Source organism: Scyliorhinus canicula, chromosome 5, assembly GCF_902713615.1.
Source record: "Scyliorhinus canicula chromosome 5, sScyCan1.1, whole genome shotgun sequence".
Lineage (NCBI taxonomy): Eukaryota > Metazoa > Chordata > Chondrichthyes > Carcharhiniformes > Scyliorhinidae > Scyliorhinus > Scyliorhinus canicula.
Genome location: NC_052150.1, coordinates 77,826,642 through 77,850,223, shown reverse-complemented (window position 1 = coordinate 77,850,223; position 23,582 = coordinate 77,826,642). Strand labels below are relative to the sequence as shown.

The 23,582-nt window shown below is 43.8% G+C and overlaps 1 long non-coding RNA gene across 1 annotated transcript in view; it reads left to right on the top strand.

Moving 5' to 3' along the window:
* Window positions 1-328: 328 nt before the first annotated feature.
* The window catches only part of LOC119966061, a 219,088-nt gene continuing 195,834 nt past the window's right edge, over window positions 329-23,582 (top strand). The window contains exon 1 of the long non-coding RNA XR_005460667.1: window positions 329-513. This is a non-coding gene — a long non-coding RNA (uncharacterized LOC119966061). The remainder of the gene's footprint in view (window positions 514-23,582) is intronic.

Below are 23,582 nucleotides of genomic sequence, written 5' to 3'. Positions count from 1 at the left end.
CAATTCTCCTAAGTATTTGTAGAACTCAGACCAATAACCTTATTTGCTGTCTTACAGCCCCGAGCCCACCCGATTCCAAACCATTCAATGAGCTTGTGGATTTAGTGAAGACTCAAAATCAAGCTCAACTATCAGTCATGCTCCAGAGATTTAAATTTAATTTGAGGGTGAGAACCCCAGGCGAATCGATCGCGACATACATTGCTGAACTGAAGCAATTATCGGAGTATTGTGATTTTGGAGCCTCTCTACATGGCATGTTGCTGAAAAGGTTGGCCTGTGGCATGAACAACACTATTCAATGCAGATTTCTCGACATAAATTTAAAACGAGCAATAGAGTTAGCTCTCGCCATGGAAAGCACTGATAAAGGTGCATAAGAGCTGCAGAGCGCACAAATGGCACCGTTCACTAGTTAGGGCAGGAGCCTGCAGGCAGCCAGGGCGCTAAAACCACAGAAACAGCCGCAAAGTGGGCAACAATTTGAGCCACCAACAGGATTTTGTATGTAAGGTATGTGCGTATGTAAGAAATTTTCTTATTTTAAAGTTTATATGTCGTATTTTTGCTGGGGCAATGTAACCTTTTGCAAGAAGACACAAGAGTGTGGTGTGTTTTTTGATTGCAGGTGGCATAATGGGAGGGGGCAGATTTGTCAGTAGTTTCTGGAACACCAAGCCGGATAGACATGGTTCAGCTTGTTCTGAAAGGACTCTGTCTTTAAAAAGTTTTGTTTTGATATAAGAATGCGGAGAAACCCTTGGTGTTGGCTTTATCCATGAGTGGTATTCAACAGATGTCGGTTTGTCGAAATTGGAATATATATATATATCTATGTAGAGGCAGGGTGGGAAAACAAGTAAAATATTGTAATTATTAAATGTAAGCTATTTATTTGTTGCTACTATCTTTAATTCTGTGTTTCTGCTGGTCAGTGTTATCACTCCTGTGGCACAGTAACATTTCCTCACAATTTTCCAAAGTAAAACATTGGGGTCTCGTCCGGCAACCCATAAAAATTGGGGTTCTCGTTCTAGGACCCATAACAATTAGGTTCTAGTCGGGGATCTTAACAAAAAGCAATTGGGGTTCTGGTCCGGACCCATAACAAAAAAACACAGTAGCAGCAAAAAGAAAACGGGGCAGCACGGTAGCATAGTGGTTAGCACAATTGCTTCACAACTCCAGGGTCCCAGGTTCGATTCCCGGCTTGGGTCACTGTCTGTGCGGAGTCTGCATGTTCTTCCCGTATCTGCATGGTTTTCCTTCGGATGATCCGGTTTCCTCCCACAATCCAAAGATGTGCCGGTTAGGTGGATTGGCCACGATAAAATGCCCTCAGTGTCCAAAATTGCCCTTACTGTTGAGGGGCGGGGGGTTACTGGGTTGTGGGGATAGGGTGGAGGTGTGGGCTTGGGTAGGGTGCATTTTCCAAGATCTGGTGCAGACTCGATGAGCCGAATGGCTTCCTTCTGTACTGTAAATTCTATGAAAAAGGTACAGAACGGGCAATCAGTCAATTATACTTTAAGTGGAATGTTACCAATGTGGAGTAACCACACTCCTAAAACATGTCAGTTTATGGAGGCTTAGTGCTTTTATTGTCACAAAAGAGGACATTTAATAAAGCAGTGCAGAGCTAAGTCAAGATCGCCGAGTAATCTAAGATGTTACAAGTATACAATGTGGAAGATCCTAGCACCAATGATTCAGGTATTCCCTCTTTGTTTAACCTAAAAGCAGACAAGTTAGACCCTATTACTGTAATGCTTCAGGTAAATGGGAAGCCCCTTAAGATGGAAATGGATACAGGCACCTTAATCACTGGGATGGGCAAACATACCTTTCAGTACTCAAGAGAGGAGTCCAACCATTGAACTTTAAATGTACTTCTGTTGAGTTGAAGACTTATAAGGGAGAAGGATTAAAAATAAAAGGCACCACAATGATGCCTGCTAGTTATGGACAACAGTCTACCCAGTTTCCAGTGATAATAGCGACAGGTGTAGGACCAAGCTTTCTTGGCCACGATTGGCTTTAAGAAACCCAGTTGAATTGGCCAAGATATTCCAAATGCGGGACGAGAGACTGCCCCAGCTCATAATAAAATACAAAAGTGTCGTCTGTGAGGAAATAATAAATCAAAGGCTAGAAGCTAAGATTTATGTGGATCGGAGGCATCTCCCCGATTCTTTCGGGCAAGACTACTACCATATGCCTTACCAGAGAAAGTGGAGTTAAAGAGGTTGGAAGAAATAGGCATTACCCAGCCAGTTCAGTTCTCAGAATGGGCAGAACCTATAGTCCCCCGATTGAAACCGGACAAGACCATCCCCAATTGCGGCAAATAGAAGTTCAGTTAATTAGGCTGCCAAGCTGGATAAATATCCTATCCTGACAATTGAAGACCTGTATGCAAAGCTGGCAGGAGATCAATCTCACACAAAGCTGGATATGAGTCACACATACCAGCAACTCGAATTAGCTGACGCTTCCAGGGGGTAAGTCACAATAAACACACAAAGGCCTATTCCAGTACATGCTCCTGAATTTTGGCATGTGTAATATTCCAATGGACAATGGAGAGTCAGATACAGGGGCTACCGGGGGTTGTAGTATACCTTGATGATGTCCTTATAACTGAATTTGATTGGATTTGTTTATTGTCACGTAAACCGAGGTATAGTAAGAAGTAAGAAGTATTGTTCTGCGTGTAGCTCAGACAGATCATTCGAACATGAAAAGAAAATACATAGGAAAGTAGACCAGGACAGATTGTTGGTGATGTGCACCCCCAGGAATTTGAAGCTATCAACCATCTCTACCTCGGCCCCATTGATGCAGACAGGTGTGTGTACGATACTGTATTTCCTGAAGTCAATGACCAGCTCATTAGTTCTGCTGACATTGAGGGAGAGATTAATGTCATTACATCACTCGACTAGATTCTCTATCGACCTCCTGTATTCTGACTCATTGTTGTTCGAGATCCGACTCACTACGGCCATGCTGTCAGCGAACTTGTAGATGGAGTTGGAGCCACATTTTGCCACACAGTCCTGTGTGTATAGAGTGTATGGTAGGGGGCTAAGTACGCAGCCTTGCCGGGACCTGGTAGTGAGCATCTATCAAACTTAAGGAGGTGTTCAAGAGATTTCAGGAGGAATGGAGATCGCCACAAGAAAGAAAAGTGCACCTTTCAAGCCACTGAGATGACCTACCTGGGCCACCGTTTAGATACACAAAGATACACAAGGTCAAGGCAATTAAAGAGGCACATGTCCCAAAAATACAACTGAACTCCAAACGTTTTTGGGGATGGTAAACTACTATGGATGTTTTTTTATCAAACCTTTTGACAGTATTGGGCACCTTGCATGTTCTGCTGGAAGAACATCATCGTTGGTCTTGGAAGGCTCCCCAGGAGGAAGCTTTCAACAGAGTGAAGCTATTGTTGCATTTTTCCAACATGTTAGTACATTTTGAACCATCTAAACAACTGGTATTGACCTGCAATACCTTTCCATGTGGTGGTGGTGTGGTGTTGTCCCACGAGAAGGACGATGGCTCTGAAAAGCTGATACAGTATGTGTCAAGGACGGTCTCAGAAGCTGAAAGAAGCTACTCACAAATCGAGAAGGTCCATCAATAGTCATTAGCTTCAAGCAATTCCACCAGTACTTACATGGTAGGTACTTTATCATTGTTTCTGATCATAAACTGCTCTCGGATCTTTTCAAAAAGGACAAGGCTATCCCGTCGATCACCTCACAAGAACTCAACAATGGGCTTTAACTCTGTCCGCCTATGAATATACTTTCAAGCACCGATCTGAAACAATAATTACAGATGCTCTTAGCCACCTTCCCTTGCAAGAAAGTATCACATGTACCCCAGTGTCACAAGAAATCCTCATGGCATTAAATTTTTTAGACACTTTGCCAGTCTTGACGAAGTAGATCAGGAACTGGACCAATCGAGATCCACTTCTGTCCAAAGTGGGAAACAAAATACTTACAGGGTGAGCAAATGAGCGAGTTTCCAAGGAAATTAAACCATTCTTTCCCCACAGAATGAATTGACCTGTCAGGATGGCATCATACTCTGGAGTATCATACTTTTTAATACTTATTCCTTTTTCAACATCGTTCTCTAACTGCATCTCAGACAATAATTCTACTGCGCGCTAGAGGTGGTCCACCATTTAAAAATTATCAAACACGTTGTGCACTCCTCCAATGACCCCACCCCCCAATGTATTCCTGTAGTCATTCCTGTACCAGGCAGAGAGCTGCTCCAAACTGAATTACCTCGCACTCATGTTGACATCTCTAAGATGAAGATGCTTGCGAGGAATTATATGTGGTGGCCTGATGTTGGTGCTCATATCGAGATACTAGTCAAGCACAGCCAACAATGCTACTGCAACAAAGGTTGCTGGCTACAGACCCACTGCAGCCTTGGGAATGGCCTGGTCGGCCATCGGTACCAATCCATGACGATTATGTTGGCCCATTTCTAGGCACAATATCTTTGCTCGTGACTGATGTACACTCTAAATGGATGGTAATTTTTGAGGTGAAGTCATGTACCACCGAAAGATTATGCCAATGCTTTTCAAATCACGGATGACCTGATGTCAAGGTATCAGACATGGAACTGTATTCACAAGTGCTGCGTTTCAAAACCTCACTGTTCTAATGAATATTTTTCCCGCTTCTGGACTGTGATAGAAAGATTCAGCAACGCTCGTTAAGAAAACAAAACAAGGCTTCATTTACGAATTACAATTGCATGCAGAATTGGCTGAAACTTGGGAGTCGGAGAGCAGTCAAATACAAACTGCTGGGTCCGTCCCAAGTCTGCGCTAGTACAGATAAATAGGACGATATTTATACATTATAGAATCAAGATAACATGAATACAACTTGGTCAGGAATTTGATCAAAAGTAAAACATAAGTAATAATCATTAAACTGGCGTCACCTTGCTGACCTTTAGAGGACTCGGGGTCTCATATCATTATCTTGTCTTTTGGTCGCATGTTTAAGAAACGGAGCAGATTTGTTTAAGTATCGAAAAGAAACTATTTCTAGATTATCTTGTGTATTTAGAATGCACTGAGTTACGACGACTGAGTTTTTTTATCCGAGTTTATAGTCAGCAAGTTTTCGGGTCAAGTTTTTTTTTAAAATTTAGATTACCCAATTATTTTTTCCAATTAAGGGGCAATTTAGCGTGGCCAATCCACCTACCCTGCACATTTTTGGGTTGTGGGGGTGAAACCCACGCAGACACGGGGAGAATGTGCAAACTCCACACGGACAGTGACCCAGAGCCGGGATCGAACCTGGGACCTCAGCGCCGTGAGGCGGTTGTGCTAACCACTAGGCCACCGTGCTGCCCGTTTTCGGGTCAAGTTGACCTTGGCTGCTTGTATTTGTGCCTTAGGTTATGCAAAGTCAGTTTAAATTTTATTGTACCAAGAAACATGACTAGTTTTCCCATCAAGCCATTATTTGCTTCGCACAATACCACATCACTGCTATCAACGGCATTAAACAGATTAGAATTGCGCCTCACCACCCAGCATCAAACAGACTAGCCGAGAGAGCCGTCCAAACTGTCAACTCTGGCCAAAAGAAAATGTCAGGTGGAACCTTGGAGATCAAAATCTCATGATTCCTCCTCAGCTATAGTACCACTCCACATGCAACAATGGGAGCTCCACCAGCAGAACTAACAATGAAACTTCATCTCAGTAGAAGACTGAGCCTCTATTTCCAAATTTGCCAGGGAGGGTAGAAGCCAGCCAAAGTAATCAGAAAACAAGCCATGATTCAGACAGTACAGCACAATCATTTATGGTAAATGAAGCCATAAACATGAGAAACATTGATAGTGGATTAAGTTGGATCCCCAGAATTATTGTGGGATTTATTGTCTCTAAGACCAGACCCCTTTCATGCCAAGTGGAGGTGGAGGGACGGATCGTTCGTAAACACGTGGACCACCCGAGAGGTAGAGAGATGCTCCAGCAGTTAGTGTTGCCATCAAGAAATGTTTTCTAAGCCGAAAGCACCGAAGTAACTGATCAACCGGTTATCGATATAGCTGATGTCACCCGCGTAAGCAAATAGTGATAAATTGTCTGTGCCAGAAGAGGTAGCCCGTTATTGCAGTTTCTGTTCAGATCGATCCTGTGGAAGCATCTCAGACAACAGAATTACGACACTCTACAAGAAACAGAAATTCCCCATAAACAACTCATGTACATAATCCTTAGTTAATATTTAGGACTGAGTGAATTAGTTATTCAAGATTGTATGAAGGACATAAAGGGGGGTGGATGTGGTGATTGCCCCTTTGAAGGCAACACAGCAGTGTAAGAGTCACATGGCCCTTTGCTTTGACAAAGAGTCATCGGACTCGAAACGTTAGCTCTTTTCTCTCCCTACAGATGCTGCCAGACCTGCTGAGATTTTCCAGCATTTTCTCTTTTGGGACCAAGCTTTGCATGTTTAAGCAGGAACACCGCCAGGATTCCAGGGTGGCAGTGCCGAGGGTCAGGACCTGAGAAGGCCATACCATTAAACAAGAGTGGAGGGGGGCATGATGGGTTTGGGGGGTGCAGAGTGGGTATGAAGGGGCCTCTGGAAGTTTGGAGGGTTGAAGGGTTGGGGTCCTGGAAGGGGGGGGGGGGCATGAAAAGGGGCGTCGAAGACCTGAAAAGGGCGGCACTCAGTGAGCCCATAGGGGGTGTTATCACTTGAAGGGGGGGAGGGCGTGTGGTAATACCCATGTGTGTGTGTGTGTGTGTGTGTGTTGGGGGGGCGGGGTTTAACATTGTCCATTGGTGGGGATATCTCACAAGTGCACTTAGAGATCGGGGCACCCGTTCAAAACGTTGGCCCAATCTCTGAGGAGCAGATCTGGCCAGCGGGTTCAGCTCTCCAGTGATGAAAATAATTCCAAGTGTGGGCTTGACCGGGGAGAAACCAAAAAAGTGGCTAGGTGTGGTTAGATGGTGGTGGAGAACTCACTGATAGAGCTGGGGGGAAACTCCCAGCAAAACCCGCCACAAATAACACTTAGAAACATTTCCATTAGATCACACCCTTTATCTCTTCATCTCCGTAACCACTTATCTGAAAGCTGGGGACAACTTCCCGCTGCACCAAATACCAAATCCACTTCTTCCATGACATTTCCATGGGTTTGTGAGTTCTGCCCCCCATGTGGCAGTAAGAAAGACCAAGGAGGTAAAGTGGCTCCTGCCTCACACCAGCACCGAAATGGGAATTCCCTGCCTGTGCCACGCTCACATTCCAAGTTACGATGAGGTGATGATTCTTCAAGGGGTTGATAAATGAAGTTGGATTTTGTCACTGCCAATTTATGAAATAATTTGTTTATAACGTACTTGCTATACCCCTCTGCTTTATTCATGAGGGTATAACGTTTGGGTTCTAGATAAAGCTGGATCAGCTTGAAATGTTGGAAAATACAGTTATATGACTGGCATGATGCAAGATCAACTTAAAGCCAAAACCTGCTTTTTGTTTAGCAGAAATGAAATAAAATAGTATACTCTGAGTGTGTCAGGAAAATGTGTTGTGACACAAACTAACAGAAACATGAAAGGAAAAAAAATCAGTCGGCAGCTGTTCCCTGGATGGGAAAGTCTGTCACACTAAAGGCTTCAGACTAAAATGCTGCCTGCTAAATAATAGCGATTCAGGTTGTTTTGTTAAGAAAAATAATACTGGTCTGATTCTACGAATTACATCAGTTATATCCTTGGGTACCTTTACCAGTAAAAATGAAATGGCTTTGTTTTATTACAGCTGCTTTTGCTTACATCTAGTGTTGTCTATGTGGATCTCTTAAATAATTATGATCTGATTAAGATTGGCAGAGGAATATGCATGGGCAGGTCTCTAATTTGCCTTTGTGTGTCAGCATTTTCACATAATGATTTTGTTAATGCTTCTGGGCCAAAGTGAATTTGATTTTCCAAGCTACAGTGCACACACATTTCATAAAATATGCAATGACCAAGCCAGAGGAGCAGCTGATTCACAATGTCAACTTGGTCTCCTGTGCAATTGGGTCAAAGATGTTTTTTACGGATATGCTTAAGGTTCTTGCACCTGATTATGATTGAACAAACTCGCTTATTCGTCCTTGATGGAACTTTTGTCACTAAACCTTGGATTCGAGACAAGTTTTCAGTAATATATGGACTTCAAAAACTCTCTCTTATTTTCTGAAGAACGCCTGTGCCCCACTCCAGTGAATGTGCACTGAGGTTGGACTTAGCATTGGAAACAGATTTGGCCATATCCAACCAGTCCATTGATTTGGATTTCATGCAGTTTTTAAGTGAATTCAAATTTTCATCATTAGAAAGCGAGTAGAATGCAATTTCATGTTAGAACTTGATTTAAGAAACAGAATTCTTATTCTTCTCATTAATTTTCCTCAAATACTGAATCTGCCAAATGGATTCAATTTTACACTGTTACAGTGGTCTGCCACAATGAATATGGTACCCTAAACACATCCTCGTATGGACCAAATTTGGTATTGGTGAATTAATCAGGGGGAATTTGGTCCAATGTGTGATCAAGGTCCTTGTCCAGACTGGAGCACAAGATCATAGGCAGAAAGTTGTTGTCAATGTGGAGGCGGGACATGATGGGATAGGATAGGCAAGTATTAAAGTTACAAGTTTTTACAGCACAGAAACAAACCATTTGGCCCAACTGAATCATAACGGTGATGACGTTCCTCACCAGCTTCCTCCTACCCTTCTTCATCTAATCCCACCATTCGTTTTATTTTTTGATCATTTTGCTTCTCCTTAAACACATCTATACTCGTTACCTCAGCTACCCTTTTGGTAACAGATTCTAACCATTCACTGGGTAAATAAATTTATCTGGAGTCCCAATTGTATTTACTAGTGACTTATATTTATGGCTCTTGGTTGCAAGCAGTAGCATAATCTCTAAGATCACCATATTGAACTTTTTCCTAAATTAAAAGGCCTCTTTCAGGTCAGGCCTTAGACAGCAACCTTTCCCCATTACGCCTCTGCTGTGGTTGCGCCAAGCATTTAAGTGCCCCTCAGCAGGCTGTCCAGGACCTTGGAATGTGCTAGTCTGCAACACCTGGTTGAGGACGACATTTGCACGAGAAGACCAGCAAGCTTTGGGCAGACCAAAGAGTATCTTTCACTGATTGAAGATTGTTATGTTCTGTGTTGTGGCCATGGTAAAGATGCACCTAGAACATTTAGTTCCTTGACAGTTTGACAGTAAGACAGTTTAGTAACAATATGAACATGTGGAAAGATAACTAATGAACTAAAGTGCAAACGGTAACGGAAAATTGAACTCTCCTGCAACTACTTCTAATGCGACTGTCCTCTCGTACAACTTACTACCAACTGCCAAATCTCTGTCGCCACCTGCTTGTTGGAGATTGTATAGAGAACTATATACATTAATGTGTGTTTGCATATCACCACATCTCCCTTCCTTTGGAAGTGTGTGTTTAACAAATATAACTGTGTCCTACAAAACATAACCATTTCAAACATTGTGCGTATACAAATCTAACTGTGCTTCACAAAACATAATATCATAGATCATAGAATTTACATTGCAGGAGGCCATTCGGCCCATCGCATCTGCACCGGCTATTGGAAAGAGCACCCCACTCAAACCCACACGTCCACCCTATCCCCGTAACCCAGTAACCCCACCTCACCCAAGGACAATTTAGCATGGCCAATCCAACTAACCCTGCAAATCTTTGGACTGTGGGAGGAAACCGGAGCACCCGGAGGAAACCCATGCAGACACGGGGAGAACATGCAGACTCCGCACAGGCCACATGCGGTCCCAGTGGTTGGGAACCTGGCGTGCTGGCACGGATAGTGTCCAGCACCGCCACACTCGTCCGGGATCCGTGCTGCTGGATGGGGGGGGGGGGGTTGCTGTCGGGCTGGGGGGACTGGTGGGGGGTGGCCAGGGGGTGGGCTATGGGGTCAGGGTGGGCAGGTTAGGGTTCCAGCATGGCTGGCGTCATGTTTTCCGGCATGACTGGTGCAGCTCGTCAGCCCTGCGCATGCACGACCCGGGACCCAGCGATTCTTTGGCTGTTTTCCGCATGATCCATGGGTATTACATGCGGCACCGGTGCTGGCCCCTCACTGGTACCGGAATCAGTGAGGGGTTTGCGCCGATTGCCCCATCGTGAATCACCCGTGGATTCTCCGTTGGCGTCGGCACTTAGCCTCAGGGTGGGAGAATTCCACCCCAGTTTTCTGGCTAGTCTTTGAGTCACCAACTCGTTCAGCCTTTTGAAGCGATGCTTCCTACTTTGTGTGGTCTTGCTTATTGGCCTTATTGCCAACACTTGTGTCTTCACTGCCACGGCTGCCACCTGTCGACCAACTCTGTGTCCTCGACTCTTCTCATAGAATTTATAGTGCAAAAGGAGGCCATTCAGCCCATCGTGTCTGCACCAGCCCCTGGAAAGTGCAGCCTACTTAAACCCATGCCACCACCCTATCCCCGTAACCCAGTAACCCCACCCAACCTTTTTGGGACACTAAGGGCAATTCATCATGGCCAATCCACCTAACCTGCACATCTTAGGACTCTGGGAGGAAACCGGAACACCCGGAGGAAACCCACACACACACAGGGAAAACGTGCAGACTCCACACAGACAGTGACCTAAGCCGGGAATCGAACCTGGGACCCTGGAGCTGTGAAGCAACTGTGCTAACCACTGTCCTATCTTGCTGCCCAACCTTCTCTTCCCCTTCCTTCTCTTTTTTATAATCAGCTTCTTCTCCTTTTCTTAGCGTTAGTGGCATCATCCGTGAAGTTGATGCGGTTTACAGTGACATCTACCTGTGCACCTAGAGCATCATTCTTGCTAATGGTCTCGGCCAAGGGATTTACCGTTTCTGGATCACTTGCTGCATTGGCTGCTTTTGGATCTTTTGCTATCGAGTTGCATTTGTATCTGCTGGTGTGAAAGTTGTTTCTGGCTCTTCTGCCACAATAACTGATTCTGGAGCCTTTGCTGGATTGAGATGTTTGGTTGATCTATGCTGCTTGTGCTCGAATGCTGAGCTTCATGCCCATCACCTGGTGAGGCTTCCAATGTTGGCATGCTTTCAGATGCTTTCGCAATTGCAGGCAAGTTTGCAACTTCAAGAATGATCTGCGAGTTCTTGCATTCCAGTATCTTAGCTGGATCAATGTCCTCAACATTAGGCATTACTTCTTCAATTTGTGTTTTAGTCTCACTTAGTGGCTCATACTCATCTGATATGATGATACATGCTTCATTTGTTGCTGTAGAACTGCACAAAAATGTATCGATCTGTTCTTGCTACACGTTTTTTGATGGAGTGGTCTCGGGTACTTGGGAATTCGCTGCAGAAACTCTTCCATGGGCGTAGGATAAATCACCGTACTTCTCTGGAGCCAACTTTTCCCAAATGGGGATTATTTCTTCAGTTACCAGGAGGCTATTCGCAGTTGACTTGCTATCTGCCAATTTGTCCGCTGTTGTAATCTCACTTTCAACCTCGACATCGATGCCAAATAAACTAAATAAACCTTCATGATCTTCCTCTTCTGGCTCATTATCTGCTTCTTCACTTTCCTCATCGTAATCATCATCATCGTAAACATCATCAGCGTAATCACAGTCATCGTAATCATCATCGTCGTAATCATCATCGTAATCATCAGCATCGTAAACATCTTCACCGTAAACATCATCGTAAACATCATCATAATCATCATCATCATAATCATCATCGTAATCACCATCATCGTAATCATTATCATCGTAATCATCATCAGCATAATCACCATCATTGTAATCATTATCATCGTAATCACCATCATCATCATCGTAATCATTATACTCGTAATCATCATCATCGTAATCATCATCGTCGTAATCATCATCGTCGCAATCATCATCATCGTAATCATTATCATTGTAATCATCAGCATAATCACCATCATCGTAATCATCATCATCATAAACAACATCAGCATAAACATCATCGTAAACATCATCATCATAAACAACATCAGTGTAAACATCATCATAATCACCATCATCGTAATCATTATCATCGTAATCATCATCAGCATAATCGCCATCATCATAATCACCATCATCGTAATCATCATCAGCATAATCACCATCAGCATAATCACCATCATCGTAATTATCAGCAGCATAACCACCATCATCGTAATCATTATCATCGTAATCATCATCATTGTAATCATCATCAGCGTAAACATCATCATCGTAAACATCTTCGTAATCATCACCATTGTAATCATCATCATCGTAAACATCATCATTGTAATCATCATCATAATCATCATCAGCGTAAACATCATCATCATAATCATCATCATCGTAATCACCATCATCGTAATCATCATCAGCGTAATCATCATCAGCGTAATCATCATAACCATCATCATCGTAATCATCATTGTAAACATCAGCGTAAATATCATCATCATAATCACCATCATCGTAATCATCATCATAATCACCATCATCGTAACCATCATCATCATAATCATCATCAGCGTAAACATCATCATCATAATCACCATCATCGTAACCATCATCATCGTAATCATCATTGTAAACATCATCATTGTAATCATCATCATCGTAATCATCATCAGCGTAAACATCATCATCGTAATCATCATCATCGTAATCATCATCAGCGTAATCACCATCATCGTAATCATCATAACCATCATCAGCGTAATCACCATCATCTGCAATACTTTCTCCTGCGAAGTATAACACTGCTCGTGGAATTATGTGTTCCCGTAAGAAATGACCAATTTCAAAGTCAGCAGCGAGTCATGCCGCAAAGCCTTCATCCAGTTCCCCATCCTCTGGAACTAAAGAAAGAATAATTTTGTGGAGTTTTCATAACTGTTCTACCAGTGTGCCGACCATAATTTTTCTGCTTCATTTTAATGGTCTTAATTGCAACTTTTTTTGTTCCTTCCAGTCGATCTGGCACCCTGTGCAATCCATAATTTCTGGTTCATCAAAGAAAAAAAAATCTGACTCATCAGGCGGGGATTCCATCTTGTATGGTTGTCAGTGCTTAATTTAGTTCAGTAAGAAGTCTTACAACACCAGATTAAAGTCCAACAGGTTTGTTTCAAATCACTAGCTTTCAGAGCACTGCTCCTTTCTCAGGTGAATGTTAAATTAGCACAGGGCTAAATCGCTGGCTGTGAAAGCAGACCAAGCAGCTCGGTTCGATTCCCGTAACAGCCTCCCCGAACAGGCGCCGGAATGTGGCGACTAGGGGCTTTTCACAGTAACTTCATTTGAAGCCTACTCGTGACAATAAGCGATTTTCATTTCATTTCATTTTTCATTTCAAATTTCATTTTGTTAAATACTCTTTTTGGCTCAAACTTGAACTCCAGAGTAAAACTCATTGGCTGCCCTGGACCTAAACATTTCACCACTAAGTCTTGTGAATGCTTTAGGATGGGCTCATCATGCTCCTGTAACATGTCACTGAGCATATCCACATTCTTGTAGATTGTTAATCAGAATTCTGGAATTCCTATTGGCTCCGCCATTGCAACATCTGGTTTATCTTCCTCCACCTTGACTTTTTCTTTTATCTCATCAGATAATTGTGCCACTTCATCTCACTGCCATTTGGAATCATCCTCTAATGTAGCACTGTCTGGAATGTACAGCAGTTCAACTAGGTTCAGTGCCTAGCCCGCTTCCGAACCGATGATGGACTCCCACTCCATGTCCGCAACCTAAAATGTTATGGTATGACTTCTGTTGTGTACCCAGGGTTCGAGCTCACATGCGTGTAACGTCACAATCTCCTTCCTATTGTAGTCTCTCAGTTGTCTTGTTTGAGTGACGACTGTCGGTTTGACTCTCAGCCTGTTCAAATCTGACAAAACGATAAGGTCGGTCCTCACTCCCGTTTCGAGCTTGTATTTAATTAAAGTGCCATTGATCATTAATGGAATCGTCTATCTGTCTTCCACAGCGTCAGCATCACCACGACTACTGCTGCAACTGGTATGCGTGTCCTCAAGTCAAAATCAGATGAATGAAAAACAGGTCTTTGATGCACATCTCATCACGTTAACTGATCCTGTATGGTCCCCAGTTAGAGGTGAAAAACATTGACTCAAAAAATGATTTGTTCTGCCACACTTGAAACACACCTTCCCAAATACTGGGACCACGTTTCTTATTGGAATGTGTCATTAAGCTTATAGCGCTGGCTTCTTCTTCCACAGAGGTGCCAAAATGTTTCAGGTTGAGCGTACTAATCTGCTGTGCAGCTAGCTCGCTTGCAAGACTTGATAGCGTTTTCTAATTGAAGCTCTTCTTCCCTCAATAGCCTCTCGCGTACTGTATCATTCGATATCCCGAACACTATCTGATTGCGGATCGTTAATGACTTTGGCGTATTAAAATTGAATGACTGCGTCTTCAACCGCAAGTCGGTTAGGAAACTATCGAAAGATTTGCCCGCCTTCTAAGTACGCGAGCGAAACATACCGCTCAAACGTTTCATTTATTTTCGGGAAGCAATGCCAATCAAAGTGTTTAATTACTTCATCAAAGGATTTGTTTTCTGCTTTGCTGTTGAATGCGAAGGTATTATAAAATTTGATGACTTAAGGACCTGCTACTGTAGCAGCAACGCAAACACCTCTCGTCAGGCTGGGCCTGCAGGCCAAGGGCTGCAACCTAGAGTTTGAATTGCTGCTTAAAAACATGCCAATTCCCATCTACATTACTGGTGACTTGAAGCAGGTACGGTGCCTTCAGACCTTCCATCTCTAACCTCACTGTCTTTCCGTGCATTGAGTTCCAGTTGCCAGTAGTTTACCAGGTAGGTGGTATTGTGTTCTGTAATCTTGTCCAGCAATGATTCTACAGAACTGCTGGGGACTTAGCCAGAATGACGATTTATTAACGTACACATGGTTAAGTAATGATACGAATCTTATGCAGACCAAGTTATTACAGAGTTAGGTTAGACTCTCCTAGACCTACCCTTAGGTGCAACAGACTTTGTGTACGCCTTACAACCTTCTGCTGGTAGCCGGATGTCACCTGACTGATCTCTTACGCCACCTGCTGGTGGGAGGTCATACTGCTGAGTACATGTAATATTATCTGCAAGCATATCACCACATCCCCTTCCTTCCGACATATTGATATTTGTGTGAAAACGTGATTAGTATCTTTGCTTTATACATCTGTGATATGCATAAACAATATAAACAAACTTAACTCGGGTGTCCATGGACATGATATGCCTGGTCAATGTCTGTCCCTTTCGCACAGTTCATTGTGCTTCCCTCATGGGATCGCCCCCATGGTGATCACTTGGTCTGTTGCCAGCCTTTTGGAAGACTGTTTTGCGCGCTGGTCTCTTGCTTCGTATCCTCTTTACACTGTGCCTTTGGAAGGCATGTATCCGTGATGGCCACACGTGTGTCACCAGCTTCTTCATTTTTTGTTTCTTGCCATGCTGTTTGCTGCTTAGTTGTTGTCTTCTGTCTCTAGCTTGTCAATCATCACATCAATTTCTTCTCTTTTGTTTTTGTCAGTGGGATGACCTAGCTCTCCCACTCTTCCTCTTTTGTTTTTAAGATTATCTTGCTATTATTTTCTTTTGACGTTTGGGTTTGGCAATCGCTGTTTTAGGGCTGATCTGCACCCTGTGGATAGAAGTATGCAGATCCTGAGTTGGGGCCTGTGGCGCCGGCCTGTCTCCAAGGGATTGTGTGGCCACACCCATTTCTGCACCCTCATCTGGAGGTTGGAGAGCCTCGCTCTCTGCTGCCTGGGTGGAAGTCACATCCATAACATGAGGTGCTGTCCTTTCCTGGATTGCTGGAGCAACAATCAATGGCTCCTCATCACTGGAAAAGAAGAAGATGCAAACATTCACTGGTCCTGTTGATCCAGGTGATGGGTCATCCTGGTCTTGCTCTAGTATATATGTGTGATCCGATGAGCTGCACAGAGATATGGTCATCAGCTCCTCCAACTCATTTTCCAAAGGCCTGAAACAATTCACCATGTCCCTGGAGCAAGCTTCTCCAAGACTGGTTTCATAGCCAGTGCTATCACCTCATCACACCCTTGAAACCATCAATCAAGTGCTTTATCATCGCCATCTGCTGATTCACTCTCAGAGCTGTCATTTTCTTCAACGCATATTCATTGTATATGTGCTCATATTGTCCATCATCGGACTTAACATCCTCGTATTCATCATCAATATACTAGTCCTCATCATTATCGAGTTCTGTGAAGTATAACACTGCTTGTGGAAGTATGAAACCAAAGAGAAAATGCTGGAAAGTCTCAGCAGGTCTGGCAGCATCTGTAAGGCGAGAAAAGAGCTAACGTTGACCCTTTGTCAAAGCCCTGTGGAAGTATGTGCTCATGCAGGAATTGACCTATTTTTAAATCAGCAGCGAGTCTTGTTGTAGCCCTTCCATTTAATACTCCATCTTTCAGAACCTCAGGGGCAGAGATGAAATTGAAAGAAAGAGTTATTTAGCACAGTTTTTGTGACTGGTTTGCAAGTATCATGCGGCTGGTTTAGTGTAATGGTTTACAGTGTGACATTTTTTCCACACTGCCAGTGAATGTGGCAGCTGTGCACCCCGTAATTGTAAATACGAAGAAGCCTGCCCCATCAAGCCGCAACGCCATCTGGTATGTTTTTACGAACACTTCATTTGTGAAGTACTCATTCAACTCAAACTTGAACTCCAGGTAAAAGCTCATTGACCGTCCATCCTGCAGTGGGTGCCTGGTGGCAGAGGGTGTGGGCCACACAAAACCCTGTAGTCCTTGGTGGGAAAGGAAGATCCCGCTGCCAGAAAGCACCCTGTGGGGCGTGGGGGATGGGGTGGCTGGAAAATCTTGCCCAACGTCTCTGTTGCATCTTTGCAAGGACTGAAAATCCTTAAATGATACCATACCTGGGAGTTGGGCGGAGATGAGATGAGAAGCAGAAGAGGCAACTTGATGTCCCATTCTGCAGTAATTTTCTTTTTAAATTTAGAGTACCCAATTCATTTTTTCCAATTAAGGGGCAATTTAGCGTGGCCAATCCACCTACCCTGCACATATTTGGGTTGTGGGGGCAAAACCCCCTCAAACACGGGGAGAATGTTCAAACTCCACACGGACAGTGACCCAGAGCCGGGATCGAACCTAGGACCTCGGTGCTGTGAAGCAGCAGTGCTAACCACTGCGCCACCATGCACCCTTATTCTGCAGTATTAAGTGATTTTGAAAGGGTATCTGGAAGTTCCAGGTGAACCTATCTGAGGGCAAACACTGAAGAAACACACTTGCAACTGCCTAAATGAAACACTTTATGCCTCAATTTGTCTCAAAGAGAAAAATTGGAGAAAGGAGCATCTGATTGGGTGATTATGGTAGCCTCCATTTCTACGCTCCATGAAATATTTTGTTTCGATACCTCAAGCCAGACCCTCCAACCAATCTCATTGGTTATAATTGCTTTGATTCTGCTGTCTAATAGGCCAGTGATTCCAACAGGTTCCTGACACACCTTCTAAATCAGGCGTATCCATCCTCTCATACACTAAACCAAGAGAGGCTGCTAGGAGGAGGAGAATGGGTGTAGAGGGAAGGGGGGGGGGCAACAGCGGGCAACAAAGAGATCTTCAGTATTGAAGCCTTGGCAATTTCTATTCGCATAATTATTAAAGCGACTGCTCATTGGTGCCTGTAAATTGAAGCTAAACAATTAGCACCTTCTTTCTGCTCTGGTTTCCTCCACTGGAACTTTGTTGAGACTTTTGAATGGGTGGCCATCGTGCCGTCTGTGTTAAGTATCATGTGAGTGTCCCTTTAAGAAAGGTTTTAGAACAGTACAGCACAGAACAGGCCCTTCAGCCCTCGATGTTGTGCCGAGCAATGATCACCCTACTCAAACTCACGTATCCACCTTATACCCGTAACCCAACAACTCCCCCTTAACCTTACTTTTTAGGACACTACAGGCAATTTAGCATAGCCAATCCACCTAACCCGCACATCTTTGGACTGTGGGAGGAAACCGGAGCACCCGGAGGAAACCCACGCACACACGGGGAGGACGTGCAGACTCCGCACAGACAGTGACCCAGCCAGGAATCAAACCTGGGACCCTGGAGCTGTGAAGCATTGATGCTAACCACTATGCTACCGTGCTGCCCGTACCACATCTGTACCACATGGCTTGTAGCACAGCTTCAGTGATGTCATTTGTGGGAGGAGCTGGGTTCTGGCTGTCAGATGAGAGGGGGTTTAGTGTTTTGGTTTCATTTTCGGTTTGTTCATTTGGACTGCAGAAAGTTTCCCTGTTTTCTCTGATTATTTTAAAGCTGTTCCAGTGAGCTGAAAGCACATTGGATGTGGCAATCTGCCGTGTTAATCTTGAAGGGGCTGGTTTAGCACAGAGCTAAAGAGCTGGCTTTTAAAGCGGACCAAGGCAGGCTAGCAGCACGGTTCAATTCCCGTACCAGCCTCCCTGAACAGGCGCCGGAATGTGGCAACAAGGGGCTTTTCACAGTAACTTCATTTGAAGCCTACTTGTGACGATAAGCAATTTTCATTTCATTTCATTTTCAAGCTAGAATCGCTTTCCGGAAGATGTGTCCGCAATCTGCTGGTTGGAAACTGGACCAGAATCTCAGGGAAAGGACCAGTCCCATTCAAGTCAGATTACAATGTGCCGGGCCTCGCCCTTGAAAGGAGTTTTAGTTTTATTGGGTTTTGTTTTGGATTGGAACAGCTAAGGGGGATTCATTAAGATTTATATACATAGATTACTAAACTGTTGTGTTTTTTCATGTTTGTAATTGTCATAAAATTCTTGATAAGTGTTTTATATATGTTAACTACATTCTTATAATAAACCTTTTTTGATAAAAGCGCCCAGGAAGTCTGATGAATAACACCTGAAGTGAAGGCTCTTGTGCTCATCCTAACCAAATTCAACACTAAAGTTATAGGTCAGGTGAGCTTCATAATACACTTTGGAGTTTCTAAGCTTTGGCCCATAACATAAGTAAGGCAAAGGGAGCTAAATTCTGAGGGCAGATTGCCGAGGATAGGCTTGTATTCTCTTGAGTATTTGATAGAATAGGACAGCACAGTGATTAGCACTGCTGCCTCAGAGCACTAGTGACCCAGGTTCAATTCCTGACTTCGGTCACTGTCTGTGCGGAGTCTGCGCGTTCTCCCCGTGTCTGCATAGGTTTCCTCCGGGTGCTTCGTTCCCTCCCACAGTCGAAAGATATGCAGGTTAGGTGGATTGGCCATGCTAAATTGCCCTTAGTGTCTAAAAATGTGCCGGTTAGATGGGTTTCAGGGATAGAGTGCGGGAGTGGGCAGAGGTAGGGCCCTCTTCCAGAGGGTCAGTGCAGACACAATGGGCCCTATGGCTTCCTTCTGCACTGTAGGGATTCTGTGAATCAGAGAGAAATGCTCTGGTGGGGAATCCAGAACAAGAACACCTAACCTTAAAATTGGATAAAAGCAAAATGCACTGGATGCTGGAAATCTGAAATAAATACAGAAATTGCTGGAAAAGTTCAGGACTGGCAGCATCTGTGGAGAGAGAGACAATGGTTAACATTTTCGGGGTAAATTTTCCCATCTGGGGCTAAGTCCCATAATGTCCCTCTGTGGAGCCCGATGGAAAAACATGGTATATCAGCGTAATTAATTATGCATCTGGGGGTTTCGCACCATCTTCTGTGGCGAGGCAGGCTTGATGGCACACGTCCCATTGCCATACACGGGTGCCATGTTGAAAAGCTGCCTGACATCACTGATCCACCATTGAAAAAAGATGGACCTCCTGAAGACAGACGGTGGACCTCCCGAAAGCAGATGATGTTGTAGTATTCGAGGGTCCACGGCTGCTGGCAGCCTCCATCCCAAGCTCCGGAGGCAGCCCCACGCCTTATAATAAATCTTTTTTGATAAAAGCGCCCAGGAAGTCTGATGAATAACACCTGAAGTGAAGGCTCTTGTGCTCATCCTAACCAAATTCAACAGTAAAGTTATAGGTCAGGTGAGCTTCATAATACACTTTGGAGTTTCTAAGCTTTGGCCCATAACATAAGTAAGGCAAAGGGAGCTAAATTCTGAGGGCAGATTGCCGAGGATAGGCTTGTATTCCCTTGAGTATTTGATAGAATAGGACAGCACAGTGATTAGCACTGCTGCCTCAGAGCACTAGCATGCAAGTCCGATTTTGCATGCTACTTTGGTCCAGATGTGTTCTGGATCAGCGTGTTTTCCCACTGGTGTCATCGAGAATGGAGGAAGATTCCGGTCAGGCCTTCATTTGCATCCCATTAGCAGGATGAAAATCAGTTTCACGCTGCCCTCCACCTTGATTCCTAGACCCTCATGGCAGGCACCATTGGAAGATCACAGTTCAACAAGTTCAGACCATGAACCCTGTCTTCCATTTTCTTATAATTATTAGTGACCCAATCAGGGAATCCCTTTCTGTGTATATAACAGGGAGTATCAGATCCTCTGCACTCCCGGTGTAGACAGCAGACTGAATGGTCATGGTTGTTCAGCTGTTGGGTTTGACTTCTGCCTCCGTGGATTTATTACAATGCCACAATGACCTACCTTAAGTTTTTAATATTATCATTACCAGTTCCTATGTCTTGTGTCTGTGACACCTTAGTCAAATCTTTCCTCAGGACCCTCCTATACCTGACCTTCTATTTTGCTCCAACAGCTCCACCCCCCTCTCTCCAACAGTATAAAACCCCTTTCATTTCTACCTCTTCGGCTCTGAAGAATCATATGGACTCAGAACGTTAACTGTTTCTCTCTCGACAGATGCCGCCAGACCTGTTAAGTTTTTCCAGAATTTTCTGTTTTCATTACATTAAAATTGGAGCGAGGCCACATTCAGGGGTGCTGGCACAAAGCACTTCTTCACATAAAGAGTACTGGAAATCTGGAACATTCCTCTCAAAAAAACTTTTAAAGCTGAGTCAATTAAAAAATTCAAAATTGAGATAAATAGATTTTGTTAGGCATGAGTATTAAAGGATCGAACCAAAGTGGGTCAATGGTGTTAAATATTGGTCAACTGTGGATTAACAAAATGGTGGAACAGGCTTGAGATGGTTTATTCCTCTTCCTATATTCCAAAGCAGGAGCCCACATAGGGCCTTAAAAGATACCGGTCAGCAGGGTATATCACACAAATACTACCCATTGGTACATAAGCGGCCCAGGAGAGACCACTCCAAAACCAGGTCATTTTCTGTTTTCTTTAAATCTTTCAGCCTCCTCCTGGCCAGTGGGTGACTCTTGCCTCCCTTTCCTTAAGACAAACCTTCAAGCTTGGCTCTGTGTCAAGTACTTCAGGCTAGTTCAGTATGTGCACTTAGTCAGAAGCAAGCAAATATGACCTCGCCCTCAAAATAGTTCAGACTTTATCGTAAACATTTTATTCGAGTGAGGTTCAGTCCCAGTCCAGCCAAATGAAAATCACAATTCAGTGCTGACATTTTTCAACTTGATGGTTACAATATGTAAAAAATACTTTTTGCAAATTATATTTTTGCATCAGGCTTGCTCAGTTTATGAGAACGTGAAGTGTACGCACTCTAACTAACGTCGCAATTATACTGCTCCAAGTGGTGCAATGTTTCAATTGCCCGAAAAGTTATTATATCTGCTTTCATCTCTGAAAGAGGGGATAGTACCACATATACATATTCAAACATAAACACAGAATACTCATTACTGACCTGAACATTTTTTTTAAATAAACGTTTTATTGAGGTCTTTCTTTGGCATTTCAACAGCAACAAAATCAACAATATGCATAACAAGAAAAATATAAACAGTGCAAATTCCACCTCTACCTGAACATTTATAATGATCACAAAGGAGCCTTGCCTTATAGTTCAAATTCTTGAAAGGGGAGTGGTACTTTACTGGGCATTCTTTGCTTGGGCATGGTGATATTAAGGCCAAGCCTGCAACCACTGATGATGATACAACTATCATCTGAGGGATCTTTGTGCCTAGATACTGAGCAATGATAGGCTATCCAACCATCAAGAGAAGCAGGAAAGACAAGAGGTGCATTAAAGTCAAGCCTGTAGCAATCAGAATCAGAAACTATTTCTGTGCTTGCCCCTCCCTAGCCCGAAGAGCTCTGGGGTTAATTGCAGTGACACAGACCAGGCTTGAACACGGGATGTTCTGGGAGTGAAATTGGCCAATGCCAGTAATGCAGTATGGGCTGATAGTGAATCAGCAACCCATTTTTCACCAGGCAATGTGATTAAATGGAAAAGAAAACACGGTGCTAATCCATTATTCTGTTTTGCGTCTATACAATAATAATCTTTATTAGTGTCACAAGTAGGCTTACATTAACACTTCAATGATGTTACTGTTAAAATCTCATAGTTGCCACACTCCGGCACCTGTTTGGGTACACTGAGGGAGAATTTATAATGTCCAATTCACCTAACAGCACGTCTTTCGGCACTCGTGGGAGGAAACCGGATTAACTGGAGGAAACCCACGCAGACCCGGGGAGAACGTGCAGACTCTGCACAGACCGTGATCCAAGCCGGGAATCGAACCTGGGACCCTGGCGTTGTGAAGCAACAGTGCTAGCCACTGTGCTACCGTGCCGCCCTACTGTAGACCAATTGCATCTAAACCTACTCTACATGGCTAAGCAATTATGTAAAAAGGACCCATGCTAATTCCTAATGTTATTAATTTAAAAAGTAAAAAACAGAATGTGCTAGAAACATTTAAGTAGCAGCTGTGGCAAGAGAAATTGAGGCCCAGATTTTTGTGGTGCGCAATCAGGAGATTTCCCAGCTCAATAAACGCGACCTTTAAAAATGAAGCTCATAGCTCACATTTTAAATCAAGGGGAACATGCTGAAATGGGAGTCAGTGCAGGCAATGCCAAAATGAGTGTAGATACTGCAGGATGAGGTGGCGGGTTGTATGGAAAGCTTGCCTCTCTGCTATGGCACTGTGTTTTAAAAAAAACCACAAAACACAACTCGCCAACCCTCACCGCTCAACCCTCTTTCTTCTCTGCACACATCCCTATGCCCCATCCATGCCAACCCATTCCCCCATCCAGCCCCACATGACCCCTCACCTCCTCTAAGCCAATCTATGTCTCTTTACGCACCCCCATGGCCCCTCATACCCCCTAAGCTAAATATGCCCCTTTACCCCTTACATCAACTTAGAGCTAACTCATGTCCCTCACACACAACCCTTTGCCCTTACCCCCTCCATGCTAACTCACCTAATATCCTGGAGAGCTAAGACAGCTTCAACACTTCCTGGACAGCTTTGGCAGTTCCTCAAGAGCTGGACCATTTGTAAAATGTGCATAATCATGTTCAATTCTAACAATCCTAAAAGATGGC